Raw genomic sequence first — 14,897 nt, 5'->3', positions numbered from 1 at the left:
ATTCAAAAAATTGTGAAATCAGACTTGACATAATATATATTGCCAAGAACTGAAGACAGACTCTTATTAAAAGAATCATCATACAAACTCATGTCATGTAAAGTTGTGACAAACGCATGAGTGTTTTCTGAACTTTCAATTACATTCTGACACTAAAAAAAAAAAAAAGAAAGGAAAATCAGCACTATTAGTTAAATTAGCATTTTGTCACTTTTAATCATGAACATTTAAAGAATCATTTGTCTTGCTAGTTTGTTGGAATTATAATGAGTATGTAAAAGCTAGATTAACAGTAACATAAGAACTGATTCACTCAGACCAATGGAAAATTAAAACCTTGAAAAATGCCACAGGTTTTAAAAGATTATGTGAGAGTTTAAAAAGCTACAACCTCTTCGACCAATTAAAATTCATTTTCAATGCTGACTAAAAAATGTTACAGCTTGCTGGCCAAGGGATGGATGAGTTTATTTTGAAGCATTCAGTTTGTGGCTTTGTCTTAAATCTGTTTATTTCATGAAAGATAAGCTAAAACCAAGCCAGTATTTTCTGAATTATTTCTTGGCCATTCTGACCTTACATGTTACTTAATATATTTCCTGTCTGTTTTAGTTTTTTGATGTGTGTAGTTAACCTCATGCTTTGTTCTTGTTTTGGCATTCAGAATCAGAGGGCTGAATTGGTACTTGTGGCATGTAATTTAGGCTTGCCCTGATGAAATGTGTTAATTTCTGCAGCTGTGTAAACCAAAAAAGGAAATATCATGTAGCTATGCCTGGAATTAGGAACTATCATTTGCACATTTTACTAACTTAATAAAGTTAATCATGAAAGTAAATTATGAATATTTAATATGTTGGATTTTTTTTGTCAGTGGTTAAATCTCAAAAAACCTGAAAAGTAAAAAATATGATGAAAAAACAGATACCATTATGTGATAAGGGAGTGTAAACAATATCAAAACCAAATTAATCATTTATTACTAAATTAATAATTTATACTAATAATATATCTAAAGCTCACATCAAAATGATTTAGCTCAGATAAGACTAAAAAAACAACAAACTAAGAGTGAATTTATTCTTTTAGGCAATTAGAATAGTTCTTATTACTCTGAAATCTAAAATTGATTTCTTTGAATAGTTAAGGTATTTTATGTATATTAATAATTTATTCCAGTCTTTGGAAGGGATAATCTCCTCATCACCATACATTTATTCCATTATATCCTTTTTCAATGAAAAGAATACTAGTCTATGACCTGATCAACAAGGAACAGGGGATAATTTTTGAACATTTCTTCAACTAATTAACTAAATACTTGACTTAACTTCAGCCTTTGACTAGAAATCTCTGTGATTTTACATAAAAGTGGAAAAATATGTATCGTCTCTTTGAAAGACCAGACTGTACTATTTTGTCCCCACTTTTCTCCCATTCTTCTACAACTGCATTTATAAACCCTAAATATTCTCCAGGGACCTTTGTGGCGATCTCTAACATTTACTTATTTACTTTTTCATGCAGCCATTGCAAAGTGCTCACAGGAGAATCAAAGCCAACTGTTGTATATAATAATGGCCAGTTTTAACACAGCACACTTGTTACTAGACAAGAAACCTTGTAGAAGCAGGTGGTAGAATCCTCCCCCATACCTTTATATGGTTGGAAAACCTAACGCATGTTATGATGTTGCTACAACTAGATACATTTGACTAAATTCAGTTTAAATTAAGAACCCAACTGAATTACTCTCCTGGAGTAATGGGATTCAAATTTTCTGCTTGCATACATAACCTGGCGCTAGAAGTAATCTTAGGGTATATAAAAAGATGGTTTTAAGATTTATAATGTAGAAACCCAGAAACACCTATAGTAGATAAGAAATGTAGTACTGAGATTTCATAAAACATACACTGTTTTACTCTGTTTTTAGGTATTTGTAGTGTTTTCATTATGCACCAATGATTACTCTTTTACAGTCTTAATTCATTAAATAAAAGAGATAATGAATTTAATAAAAATATAAAGTAATAAAATATGAAAATAAAAGAACCAGCCTAATGCTGGTTTTGGTTCTAAAGTAATTTTTGTAAAAATGGTTTATTAGCTTGGGAACTCTATCCTTGCATTTAGGAATTTCAAAATAAACCAGTGAAGTTAAACATTCAATGCATATATTTTTGAAATATATTTCAATAATTATTGAAATTAACCAATTCTGTTGGAAGAAATTTTAAAAAATATTTATCTTGCTTTCCAAATCTGTATTCTAAAAATAACAACTTTTGCTTCAATGTATTTTCAGGTGGTTGTCCTAATAAATTTCCTCCCTTCTTTCATGACATAGAAAAATGAAAAACAAAAAACCCCACCACAGTCTCTTAATTTTTCATTGCTTTGAGAATATGAAATTTGTCTCCAGCGTTGGTGGATAATTTGTGAAAATATTGGTGGTATTCAGTTTGTTAATGCAGCTTGTCTGCCTGTGCCCATCCACCAAGCGCTCTGTCTGCCAGAGTTCTTACAAGATAACCCAGTTGACTTGCTGGTGAAGTTGCTTCCAAAGAGTGGTTTTAATATTCTGGAGATGTAAATGGGGTGTATGGTAGAATGGCAATAAAAAAGCAATTTCATTTAGGGAAACTCATTTCTTAGTGTATATCTTGTGAAGGGATATTGTTTGATTAAAATAAAAGACATTAATATTCAATAAAGACAGAACTATATGGTTGAAGGAAGTTGAGTCATTTTAAAGTTAATTATGCTTGTGGTTAATCTTGTGACTATGTGGCCGATATATGTCATGCAAAATCTGTATATTTCTGTGAAATCGTATCTTAAAACAAGATAAGTAAAGTATGTTGGACATATGGAGAGACATGTTGGTAAGGGAAACAAGTAGAAGAAAACAGGCAGAGAAAATAAGAATAAGAGTATGAGGGCTCCTTTCAAAAAACAAAAAGGTCTAAAAATATTGCTCTGTTAGATATACTTGTCAAACATTTGCATTTAGTGAAGGAAGAAATGCAACAGGGCTTATTGTTTGGGAGTCCCTGTTCCTACCACTTACCGCATGCCTTTAGATTTGACTTCATACCTTTTAGAACTTATTTTCTCATCTATAAATTGGAACTAATAATATTTATGCTGCATATATTATATTGCAAAAATTACAGAAGAATTGTGCGCATCACAGAATTACATAGTTTCTTTAATATATCTTTATTAAGATGTGTAATATTAATTACAGAAACTGGTTTAACTCTTGAAGTCTGCAGCCAAAATCTAAAAAGCATTTGCAGACATAAAACACAAAATTTGGTAATAAATTAAGCAATGGCCTAATTTCCTTGGGCAACAGTTTAGGCAGTTTCTCCTATAAATAAAAGTGTCAGTGACATCAGCACTGGCATACATGCTTCCTGAATCAAAAAAATAAATGTGTAAGGAAAATTCTGAGATGTTCTTTTAGGATTAAACTGCAAAATCTACCCATACAATTGTTGCTGCAATGGCTTAAGTTGGTCCATTTACAGCACATGGAAGTTAATACTTATACCAACTTTTTGATGGATAAACCCACGTCATGTGGAGAGAAATTAGTTTCCATTTTCCATCCAAAGTAAAGAACTAAACCTTGTTTATGTCATAGGTTTAAGAATCTTTATTGCTTTTTCTCTTAATATTACTAGGCATTCATTTTAACTTGTGTGATACATGTTTAGTTCAAGACAAATTTTAATTTGTTCAACAAATGCGCACTTGAGTGGGGAGGGTATAGCTCAGTGGCAGAATGCGTGCTTAGCCGGAAGGAGGTCCTGGGTCATGCAGGAGGTCCTGGGTTCAATACTCGGTACCTCAATTCATAAATAAATAAATAAATAAATAAATAAATAAATGCCTACTTACACCCCCCCAAAAAACCTAAAACAACCAAATCCCCCCAAATGTACACTTGAGAAATTAAGGATAAAGTATAAACTTACTTAACAGCCAAATAAGTTGTGCAATTGAATGTTGAAAATAGTTTCTTGTAACCCTTTATTTACTCCTTTAATACATAGAACTGTGGGAGCTATTTTAGGGACACAAAACCAATTTGCATCTTGCAAAAGCCATGGACAGTTTCAGAGGATGCAGTGAGAAACTAAAAGGTTGTATACACAAAATTTTGTATAATTTATAAAATTCCCTGGGGCTTAATTCCATAAATACATTACATGAACAGCAAGACCTTGTTTTAAAGAAGAAGTTCTAACAAGGATCTCTCAATAACAGTAAAAACACCAACAGTAACAGCTGTGGCAGCCACCGTTTGTTGACTGTGAGAAGCCACATTCTTTACAAGTATTCTTTTAATTAGCTGAATTATTATTATACTGTTATATTATTAATGATGTTTCACAGATAAGTAATGCCAAGTAATTTCACCCCAAGTTCACGCAGATGAGAAGCGGCTATTTCAAATTAAATTCAGGTGAACTGTCGGAAATGAATTGAGACAGTTCCTATTTTGAAGACACAAGACTGGGTCAGGAATGGGCAAAAAGGATGTTCCTAAGGATGATGACAAGCTACTTACTGAAAATCCAGGAGGGAACTGATCCTATGCTGGGTCAGTCTTGCTTCAGGATTTCTGTGTAAATGTTTCTCCAAGATCTTGGATTTCAACCAGATCCACTTATTTAGTTTAGTATCAGACTGTCCAGATTATAAACATGATGGGGTTGTATTGGACCACATGTTTCAGCACTGGGAAGAGCTACCATTTTTCACCCTGCTTCACAACCTTTGCTTACTGGGTTGACTGCAGTGCTTGTATTAGGGTGTGCTTGCTGCTATAACAACCAAAATTTCAATGACTAAACACAATACTATTTATTTCTTCTTGCATCACTGTCTAGAGTAGGTCAGAGGTGGGGGGTCTTTGTTGTTACATGATTTGCTAGGTCTTAGACACCTCTCTTGATCCTTTGACTCTGTCCAACAAGGAGAGAGAGTAGAGGAGCTTTGTGTGGGGCACCTATAGGTTGGGGCTGCAGGTGGTGAATAAGATCCCTGAACACACTGCACTGGTCATGTGAGTCACATACCTGCATATCCACCAACATGAGAGAATGGGAAGTATTCTCTTGATGTATGCCCAGGAGAAAATGGGAAATTGTTTTGTAAATGATTAACCAGTCCCTGCCATTTTGCCCTAGAACTGTGTACTGATGCAAATAAGTTATGCAACAGTTATTGAGCATGCCTTCCATTACTAGCACCTGAATGTATATGACGCATGGTGAGAATGCCCATTTTTTTCCTAATAAAATTATTTTCCTCTGATGTCAAAGAGTGGGCAAGATGCTTTTAAATAAATAAATAGATAGATAAATAAATAAACAAACTTTTTTTGAAGTTTAGTGCTGTTCAATAAAAATACAGCTATCCTAACTGTACTTTCACAAACTAAAAGTGACCATTTAAGCAGCAACCAGATCAAGAAACAGAACATTACCTACATCTAGAATTCCATCTAGGGCTCCCTTCCAGTTCCTTTTTAGTACATATCTTTTCATGCACATATGTATGGAATTATTTTAAGTATATACATAGGAGAATTATTATGGGGCATAAGACGTATTTTTTTCAGCTTTAGCACATGCTGCCAAGCTAAGGAATATTCCAAAGCTGTTGTGCCAATTTACACTTCCACCCACAGTGCATGAAACTTCTGGGTGTGCCACACCCTATCCAATGGTTGGTGTGTTCTGTCTTTTTCATTTTAGCTATTCTGTTGGCATATAAAACATTTCATTGTGATGTAATTTATGTGTCCTTGATGGCTAAGGTGATGAAGCATCCTTTCAAGCCACTAACTTTTCTGATTTATATAAGAATTCCACTCTTACCTGTTAATTTTTTCTGTTTATTTTCAAATTGTAACTTGCAAGTTTAGAAGCTACCTTTGTGCTTTTACCCTTGTTTACAACAAGATGAGAATGCAGGAATTGTACATAGAGTGATATCTGCATCTTAGAGTCCATCTTTTTCATCACGGAGCAAAGTGAGTAATAGGGATCCAAACCACTTGATTGTAATTCCTTCATGTACCCCAAAGGGAATCACCTATTGTCTACTCTCACCTGAATTTGGCAGGAAAATGTTTTATTATGACTTATTTTGCAATTCATAAAACTTACAGTTTCTGAAAAAAATGTTCATTTTGAGGAAATCAGTAAGAAAAATCTAGCATACAATTGAATGGAAATTGCTTGTAAAGCTTTTCTTGTAATTTTCTTTCACTTAAAAAATTGCAATCATATGTTATATGTAAATTTAAGCAATTTAAAAGGATGAAGCTTAAGCCTATATGTATGTCAACAATTATGACAATTTAATTGAGATCAAGGCACAATCTAGGTTTGCAAAGGCAACTCAAAGTGGAAAAATTGACCTCAGAAGTAAAGTTAGTATATCATGCTGCATTCAGAGAGATTTCGGAAGATAGAAGTAGAATTGAACAATGCAGAAGCAAAGATGAGACAACTAGAATTATTTTGGAACCAAATATGAATTATAATCTTTAGCTATCTCCAAAATTATTGAATAATTTAAATTAAAATAATACTAAACCATAAAGCAAACTTAAGAATGTCCAGCAAAATGAGATTTATTCTTATGATTACAAGGCAATGATTTTAATGTATCAAATTATTTTGAAAAATAATGCTATTGCTTTGCTGACATCCTAACACTACCAAATATTTGTGTACCATCAGAATGAAGAGTGGAAGAGAATCACTGATATCTAGGGTCCCAAGATAATACTACAAAGTGAGAGCACCAAAGACAACCATTTTCTCTCCCCAGACCTTGGTTTGTACTATTATCTCCAAGCCTGGATCTGCCTTCAACCCTGGATCCTAATACAGGATTTCTTTTCTTAGCTGTTCAGCTTTTTGTGAATCTCCAAAGATGATTCAAACAGACACATTTTGCAGTCCACTATAAAAGGCAACGTTTTATTACTCTCAAGCAGTATAGAATATCTCTCATCTCCACTTTGTCTTAATGAATTCAGTTTTAATGAATATTATGTGGAAGTACTTTGCTATATATGATATTAAAGCCTTAGCGTGTGAGTGAACATGACATGAGTTAATCTTAGAAAAGTTATTAATACATCTCAAGGTATTATCACTGCTTTAACATATTAGCCACTTTCAAGCACCAAGTTGGCTCATATGATAAGAAAGCAATTAGCATGCTACCAATGCAAATATTATGATAAGAGTTTTATATTGAATTACCAGCTTTGATAAAATCCTGCTAGTTTCCATTTAATAACTGATCTATATGCTCTAGATAATGTACTAATACCCACTGGGGACATGGCATTTAGGGACTCATATATCTTGTTTATCTTTCTCCAAATGTATTTCCACTTAAAAGGAACCAGACATAGAGTTGCTTATCTACAGACAGGCACGATCATTTAGTTTAACTTAATTCTTCAATCAGAAATAATGGTTAATTTTATCAGCTACACTTCCAGACTTAATTTCTATTATTTACTCCAAAATATTCTTCAGTAAAACTTACTGAAAAAAGTGAGCAATTTTCCTAAATCAAGTAATGGATTCCTTTGCACTTTCGTCCAGTCCCCAGAATGACCTTCTGCACTTGTGATTTCCACACTCTGATTTATCCTTCCAGTCTTAAGTCAAACCTCACTTCCAATGCAGCTGATTTCTTAGCAGTTAGATATTTCCTTATTTGGACCCTCCAAGCACAGTTTTTCACACTCTGTTATAGCATGTTTACATTATTATCAAATTATTTTTGTACATCATTCTCCTTTTCAGTGTGACTCATAGACTCCTTAGTATTATGGATCTCATATTACAGAGAGTTTCACAATTTTTCTAAATGAATGAATACGTTATAATTTGGCACTGAAAAATAGCTTACAATGTTTGAACATTATTTTCAGTGTATATGCAAGCCATTTTAAACCTAAATATATTCCAAGTTCATGGGAATTTTTTTTAATGTTGACAATTTTTACTACTACATTTCAGTTTTCTTAGCCTTTTTCACACTGTTATCCAGTCGGCAAGCACTGATCACCCATTACGTGCTACACATTGACTCATACTAATTATACAATGGTGAACAAAACAGAGAAATTCTCCAATTTTATGTACCCTACTTTAGAGTCAGGGAAGGCAAAACATAAACAAATGAGTATGTGACATATTATGTCAACCCAAGATACACACAGCCCCTTTGATTAAGTTTAAAGAACAATTCATTTGATCTTACCTTCTAAGTTCTGAAATTCTGCTGAGAATAAGAACAAAAAAAAATGTTGTGTTTACTATGAGAAATCCAGAATGCTTATAGATATTCACATGATGCATGTATTTGTTTGTCAGTTTAAAGAGAATCAGAAAGATTCATGTGAAGACATGTCATAAAAATGAACTGGTGTCACCTAGCATCAAATTGGCTTTCCTACAGATTTTGATATAATTCTTGAAATTTACAACCACTTTCAGAGACTATCTTGATAATTTTGTATTTTATATATTTCTGTTTTCATATATACTTTAAATTAAAGTGACATTGGGTCCAACTTTAATCAACATTCCTGTATTTCACTCTTAGGTCTAGAAATTTATTATTGCCTCTTGACCATGGGTATCTGACTATAGGTTTCAAGAAGGATTATCCAAACAAAAGGTCAGTTAACATCATTGAAATAAAGATCCATTGTGAAAGTCTAATTAATTTTCCTTCAATTTTTACCAGGGAAAATGCTTATTTGATTAGCTCTGTAATTTAATATTACATTTACAAAAGGAGAGACTTCTGAATTGAGAGTATATAAAAACCAACAAAATATATTTTATCTAACTTAAATATGGGCAAACTTGAAAGGAATCAATGTTTAAATGGTATTTGTAATACTTAGCATATTAATGAATATAGTGAGATACTTAATATCAGGTAATAGAAATTATAACATTGCATTTGATTGAAGCTAAGGTTCTGAACTACTATAAACCAATTAAGAGATACACTTTGATATGTGTATGTGTTTCAGTGGACATTAAGAAAAGAATCCATTTCTGTAACATCTGAACTGTTCGTATTAGTATGCAGGCATTATCCTCTGATCTCTAGTTTATGAAATAGACAAAATGCTTGAAAAATAAGGAAAGGTTTCATTATTCTTAACTACATATTAATTAAGATAATTTTCCTGAGAGCATTTTTGTATGTTAAGGTTAGTTAGAATTTAAAAAGTTGATGAAAATAAGGAAAGATTAATTGCCTAGTATTTCATAAATATAAAATTTTGAAAACTCCAAAGGCACTAAAATTAAACTAATAGTTAACATTTATTCTTCTAATTAACATTTGGCAAGCTTGTTATTGCAAGTTAGTCTGACATAATTTAGTTGATGAAAATTACAATTGACATTTAATAAATGTGTTGATTAAAATATATGTTGTTTTGTCTTCCATTTCAAATGACAATTACCTGCTTCAGCATCCCTTTCATTTCACAGATTAATAAGAGCAATAGAATTTGAATACTTCTCTGGCCCCAAGACCATTATTTATATGATTTATACTACAGAGGATTTTCTCAGTACAGAATTTTCTTCCTTGTGGTAAATTAGGTATCTTCCTAAGGGCATTGAGCCATCTCTTCCTGGTGTGCACATCTATGCCCTGGGAGTAATTGAAGCACATTGGGAGCTGTGTGAATTTCTACAGGCTAGTGGGGTGCTATTTAGTAAGTAACTACTTAAACTAAATGGTATTCACCATTTCTTCTTCATTCTAAATTTATCAGTTTCACTTTCTAACCTCCATCTACAATTCTGTCTTCTTGCTTTCTCTGACACCCTCAGTCACATGTTCATCTAAGAACAGGCACATGTTAGTGGGTCAGAGACTGTTAACAGGGAGAGGGTCCCAACAGTTGAGAAGGACGGGACTATGTCTAGAAATTTCTCCATCTTCTCATCCCCTCCAGCTTTACTTTCCTCTATATAGAATCTTTCCCTCCATTATGATTTTCTGTAAGGACTGATGAAACATTAGAATTTTCCTATCACACTCATTAGTCCTTTCTCCTGTAAGTCTGCATTTTTCTTCCTGCTACACCCTGATATTTAAAGAGGTCTCTATTCGACTTGCCTTTAGTGACAAGACATTAATTCCTCTAATTTTGCTAAACGTTACATATTGAAAAAATTTCTAAGTTATCTAATAGCTTTCATGAAAAGGAATTTCATTTAAGGACATCACACATGTTATTTTTACGGGAAACATGGCATGTAATTAACTATTGTTTTCAAAATGCCCAAGGTGCATTATCTCTAGTCTCAGACATTGTATTGTCACAAATTCCCAACAGCCACTTTAAGTAACCTTCTTGTCTCATACTCTGTTGTTCCTGTTAGCTTGTTACATACATGGCATTTTAGACCAGGCAATGGCATAATAATCCATTCGATTTATGAGCTTTCCATATAGGTCTAAACTAAGGTTTACCTAAATATAAACATTTGGATAATTAACGTTATCTACTTTATTTGCTAGTATTTTCTTACACAATCACAAATAAGTAGTAAGAACTTGGTTAAATGTGAAAGAAATTTTACACAGAAAAAAGGTTGTATCATCAATATCATTAAAAACACAACCAACAACAAAAAAATCTTGCCATTTGTAGCATCTTCCTGGAAACTATTTGGAAATACTGAGTTGAATATAATAAGTATTGTTAACAATCCAAAACAACAACGTTAGAAATCTGCTCATTGACTAAATTGGCTTGTTATTCCACTTGTCTTGTTTCGATAGTCTATGAAACCATATCAGAGAGAATGATGAGACACAAACCCTAATGAGTCTCAGAAGTCATTAAAATGCAATCACCCATGTTCTTGCAAAGCTTCTCTTTTTAAAGCCCCCTTCAATATTGCCAGTGCTTTTTAAATAATCACTTCATGTGTTTGTGGGTATCTTGGTTTTGAAACACAAGACATTGAAATGAAAGCCTTTTGGGTGTACTTTGATTTTGATAAAAATTGAATCAACACATATTGTTAAACCCTTGTATAACCATGTTAAATTGGTATTTGAGTAGCAATATAGTAAGAGCCTTAAAAAGAACTGTTGTTAATACAAGATATGAGGCATATTCTTCGTGGGCTTACAGTTCTAACTAAATTGTTGCTAAATCAATGTAAATACTGAGCAGGTTGAACAGATCCTTGGAGCACGGCAGAATAAAACCAGGTTCCTGGAGTTTCGGTCTCACCTAGTGCCATTTGCTAGCTTTGTGACCTTGATCAATTTATTTAACCTGTTTCTGTGTCAGTTTCCTGTTTCATAAAATTTGGATGTTAATGCTTACCTCTTAGCATTAATGCACTAACTGAGCTAATATAGAGAGATGATTTTGTATTGTTCCTAACACATAGAAGGTGCTAAATATATTTTAACTAGTCTTATTACTGAATAAAATAAACTCAAATTTTGCCTCTTTGAGTAGGACTTCATGAGCTACTTCAGACACAGATCTGAACTGAATGAAAAATTACTCCTCCCATTTCCCTCAGATCTATCATCAGATTTCTTGAGAAGGGGTCATTGGCAAGATGTACAAATATTGAAGTTTTATTGAAACGAAGTGTTCAAAGTTTTTAACGAATTGAAATTACCCAAGGCACACCTCATAGCTAAACTATAAATTTGCAGATTTACTTGTGAATACATAAATCATCGTATCTGATCTCCTTATGATTTGGGAAATAACAGTTTAAATTTCTCTCCAGCCTTGAGAGAGAAGGTTCTTTTATGCCGACTCCCCAGACCTTCCCTGTCTTTGCTGCACTTGGAGTTGACCCCCAGGGCCACATTTACCACGGAGCATTTCAAATGATCGTTTACATGTATGGCTCCCTTCAGTTCAGTTCATTTAGCAACATTCCAAGACTCTGCTATGTGTTAGTGATAAAATGAATCAGATATTTACTGCTTTCCCAGAGTCAGTAGTGGGGAGAGGAACCAGGGAGAAACCCTTGATTCCAGGACCCTGTCACCATGTTGGTTGCTTAGCTATTAACACAGGGCCAGCACCTGGTTGCCACTCAGTGTGTGTTTGCTGAATGAATAAATGAATATACCATGTTATTACCTCACTCGAAGGATTTAGCAACATCTTTAAAAATGCATTCTCCACTCTCCCTCACAGACTACCCGGAGCCAAGATTTGCAGCTGTGAGGAAAATAGAGGGGCTAGTTTCTGTCATTCTTACTCTACTTTTAGCTCAGCCTATTCTTACTCTGATCCAAGTGTATTATATTTCTTGATGGAGAAATATGCCCTTGATGGATTAAGTGAACGGATTAGGCTAACATGAGATGTGTCTCATGATCTCATTTTTTTAAAAATGTCTGCTTGTGTCTATCATTAGGGAAAATATAAGTGAATATAAACCCGAATGCTTAGAGTAGCTGTCATTGTATGGTTGAATTAAGAATAATCTTTATTTCTCTGAATGTTTGTACTAAACATGTGTTACTTTTATAAATAGGAAAAATAAGCTATTTTAAAACAGAGAAGTAACTTTGACTAGAAACAGAATCTAAAATGGCCAAAGGGTGTGGATTTGAGTCTATCTGCATACAAAAGAGGTCTTTTGGCTACTTAAAGTACAGCTCCTAGAAACTTTACCCCTTTGACACTTAGCTCATGGCAGGAAGGCATAAATATATTTACTTGGCCTCACCAGCATCTGCCTTCCCCTTAATAAGCTCTGAAATGCTAAGGATGATTGGATCCTAACTAGCCAACTTCACCTTTGGTGCTAAACCCTTTGACAAACTGTCCTTGACTATCCATTGCGATCATCACTGGGTGCTTGTCTGCTAGTGATTCAAACTAGTTGACCTCAGTCCTAAGAACTTTTAAAATAACCAGCAGAAGTTTTTTTTTTTTTTTTTCTTTTTTAGCTGTAGGCCATTGTTCTGTGTCCTATCTTTTGACATTATGAATGATGTCCTTCCCTTAGTCACACGGTTACCTTGAAGATATTTATAGATCAAGTTCAGATCCCTCTGAGGGAGCCCTTTAGTTTGCACTCTTCAAACTCAGTATTTTGTATCCTCCAAACCTCCTTTTGTGACATATTTATTCTGGTAAAAATGTTCTGTGTTAGGAAACTTTTTTGTGTGTGTGTATTCTTTTTACTCTCGATGGTATAAGACAAAATAAAACAAAACTAAAGGAAATTAAAAAATGAAAAGAAATGAGTTAGTCTCACTACCAGATTTTTGTTGTTCGAGTAGTCATCATTACATATTACATAATTTCTCCCTCTTACTGACATTGCTTTTTCTTCAGGAAATGACATTGGCTTGTTTCTCTTAGCGCACCAACTCCTCTCATGTACATTCTTAATCTCTCTTGTTTTCTCAGACATGTCATTCTTCAAATGCTTTATTTACCTACAGTGGAAGGTATAATCTTATATTTTGCCCAACTGCAGTCGCATCAGAGTGATTTTTACTGTATAAACATATTTTCCCACAAAGCAAATAGGACACAGTGTGTGCTTTTTCTTATTTCAGGTCACTATTGTAAAACTACATGCTCTAGAACTAATTTAATCATGTGCAGGCTACAGTGAAATTCTCCTCCCTTGTTTCAACTCCTTCTTTTAGACTAAGGTTCTATTGAACATGATGAAAGTATAGACATCCATCCACTAGATGTTTAGCTTTTTGATTATATATAATTTAGATTTAGATTATTTTTAGTGAATTTAACTTGTTTAATGTTCGAGCATATCATCTTAAAATGGTTGAATATGTTAATGACTGTTAGGTGTGAGCTAACACTCCACTTTTATTGATTAAAATGATCGATAAACCAAAAGCTGAATTTAAGAATTTAATTTATGAAAAGTAAGGGGGAATATCTGGGAATGATATAAACCCATTAACCCAAGATATCACACACATTCATTCAGCCATTCAGCATGTATTCAGCATATGTCCGTATAGATGTATATATGCATAAATATATATATATTCAATGCTTATGGTAACTGTATAGTAGTAGATTTTTTTTTCTTTGATTACCTTGCCTTAAGTGGGTTTTAGCACTGTATTGTCTTTTATGTTTCACTGCATTTGCAGACTAATATTTGTCAATCAAAAGATGACAAAGTTCTAAGACCTGCCCTGGGAGAGTTCAGAGTGCTACAATTTTATATGAATCTTATGTAATCCTTGGCTAGGACCTCAGACCTATGGGGCTGTAGGTAGAAATTTTAGCAGTCTTTTGTACAAAGGTTCAACAAGGACACCTATTGGTTCTTAAGACCTTTTATTAGCATATCCAACAGAGTCTTGACTTGTCTAAGGGAAGTTTTCCTGACCTTTCTGGAGTCACTCACTGTGATTTTTTTCCTATCCTTTGTGCATTGGGTTATACAGAACAGCATCAGATATTTTTAAAAGACTGCGGTTAGACATGATCCACCATCTAGTATGGAGATTGGGGTGAAAAACTTCCATTGAATTTTTTCAATATATCAACAAAAGCAGGATAGCCCAAAACACTACTACTTACTGTCAAATATTGTTTCCTTAAGTAAAATATTTGTATGGTCAAAACAAAAGTAGCAAAGCTTTAGTCTTCAGAGCTTAATAATATGGGGCTACCTCAAGATATATAATGCCAGTTCTTTATTTGCATTTGCATTATTTATATCTGTTAGCATTTTCATTGAGTTTGGTTGATTTGATCACAATCAACATAAGACATTTACTGGGAGTGATTACCCTTTGTGATGACTGAGCTTACCATGAAC

At 33.4% G+C, this 14,897-nt stretch overlaps 1 protein-coding gene across 7 annotated transcripts in view; it reads left to right on the top strand.

Moving 5' to 3' along the window:
• The window catches only part of PCDH9 (protocadherin 9), an 859,400-nt gene that overhangs the window by 730,053 nt on the left and 114,450 nt on the right, over nucleotides 1-14,897 (top strand). The gene's annotated exons all lie outside the window — the stretch shown is intronic.

This window comes from Camelus bactrianus, chromosome 14 (genome assembly GCF_048773025.1).
Source record: "Camelus bactrianus isolate YW-2024 breed Bactrian camel chromosome 14, ASM4877302v1, whole genome shotgun sequence".
Taxonomy (NCBI): Eukaryota; Metazoa; Chordata; class Mammalia; order Artiodactyla; family Camelidae; genus Camelus; species Camelus bactrianus.
The sequence above is the reverse complement of the archived record's forward strand: the minus strand, read 5'-3'. Positions and strand labels throughout refer to the sequence as shown.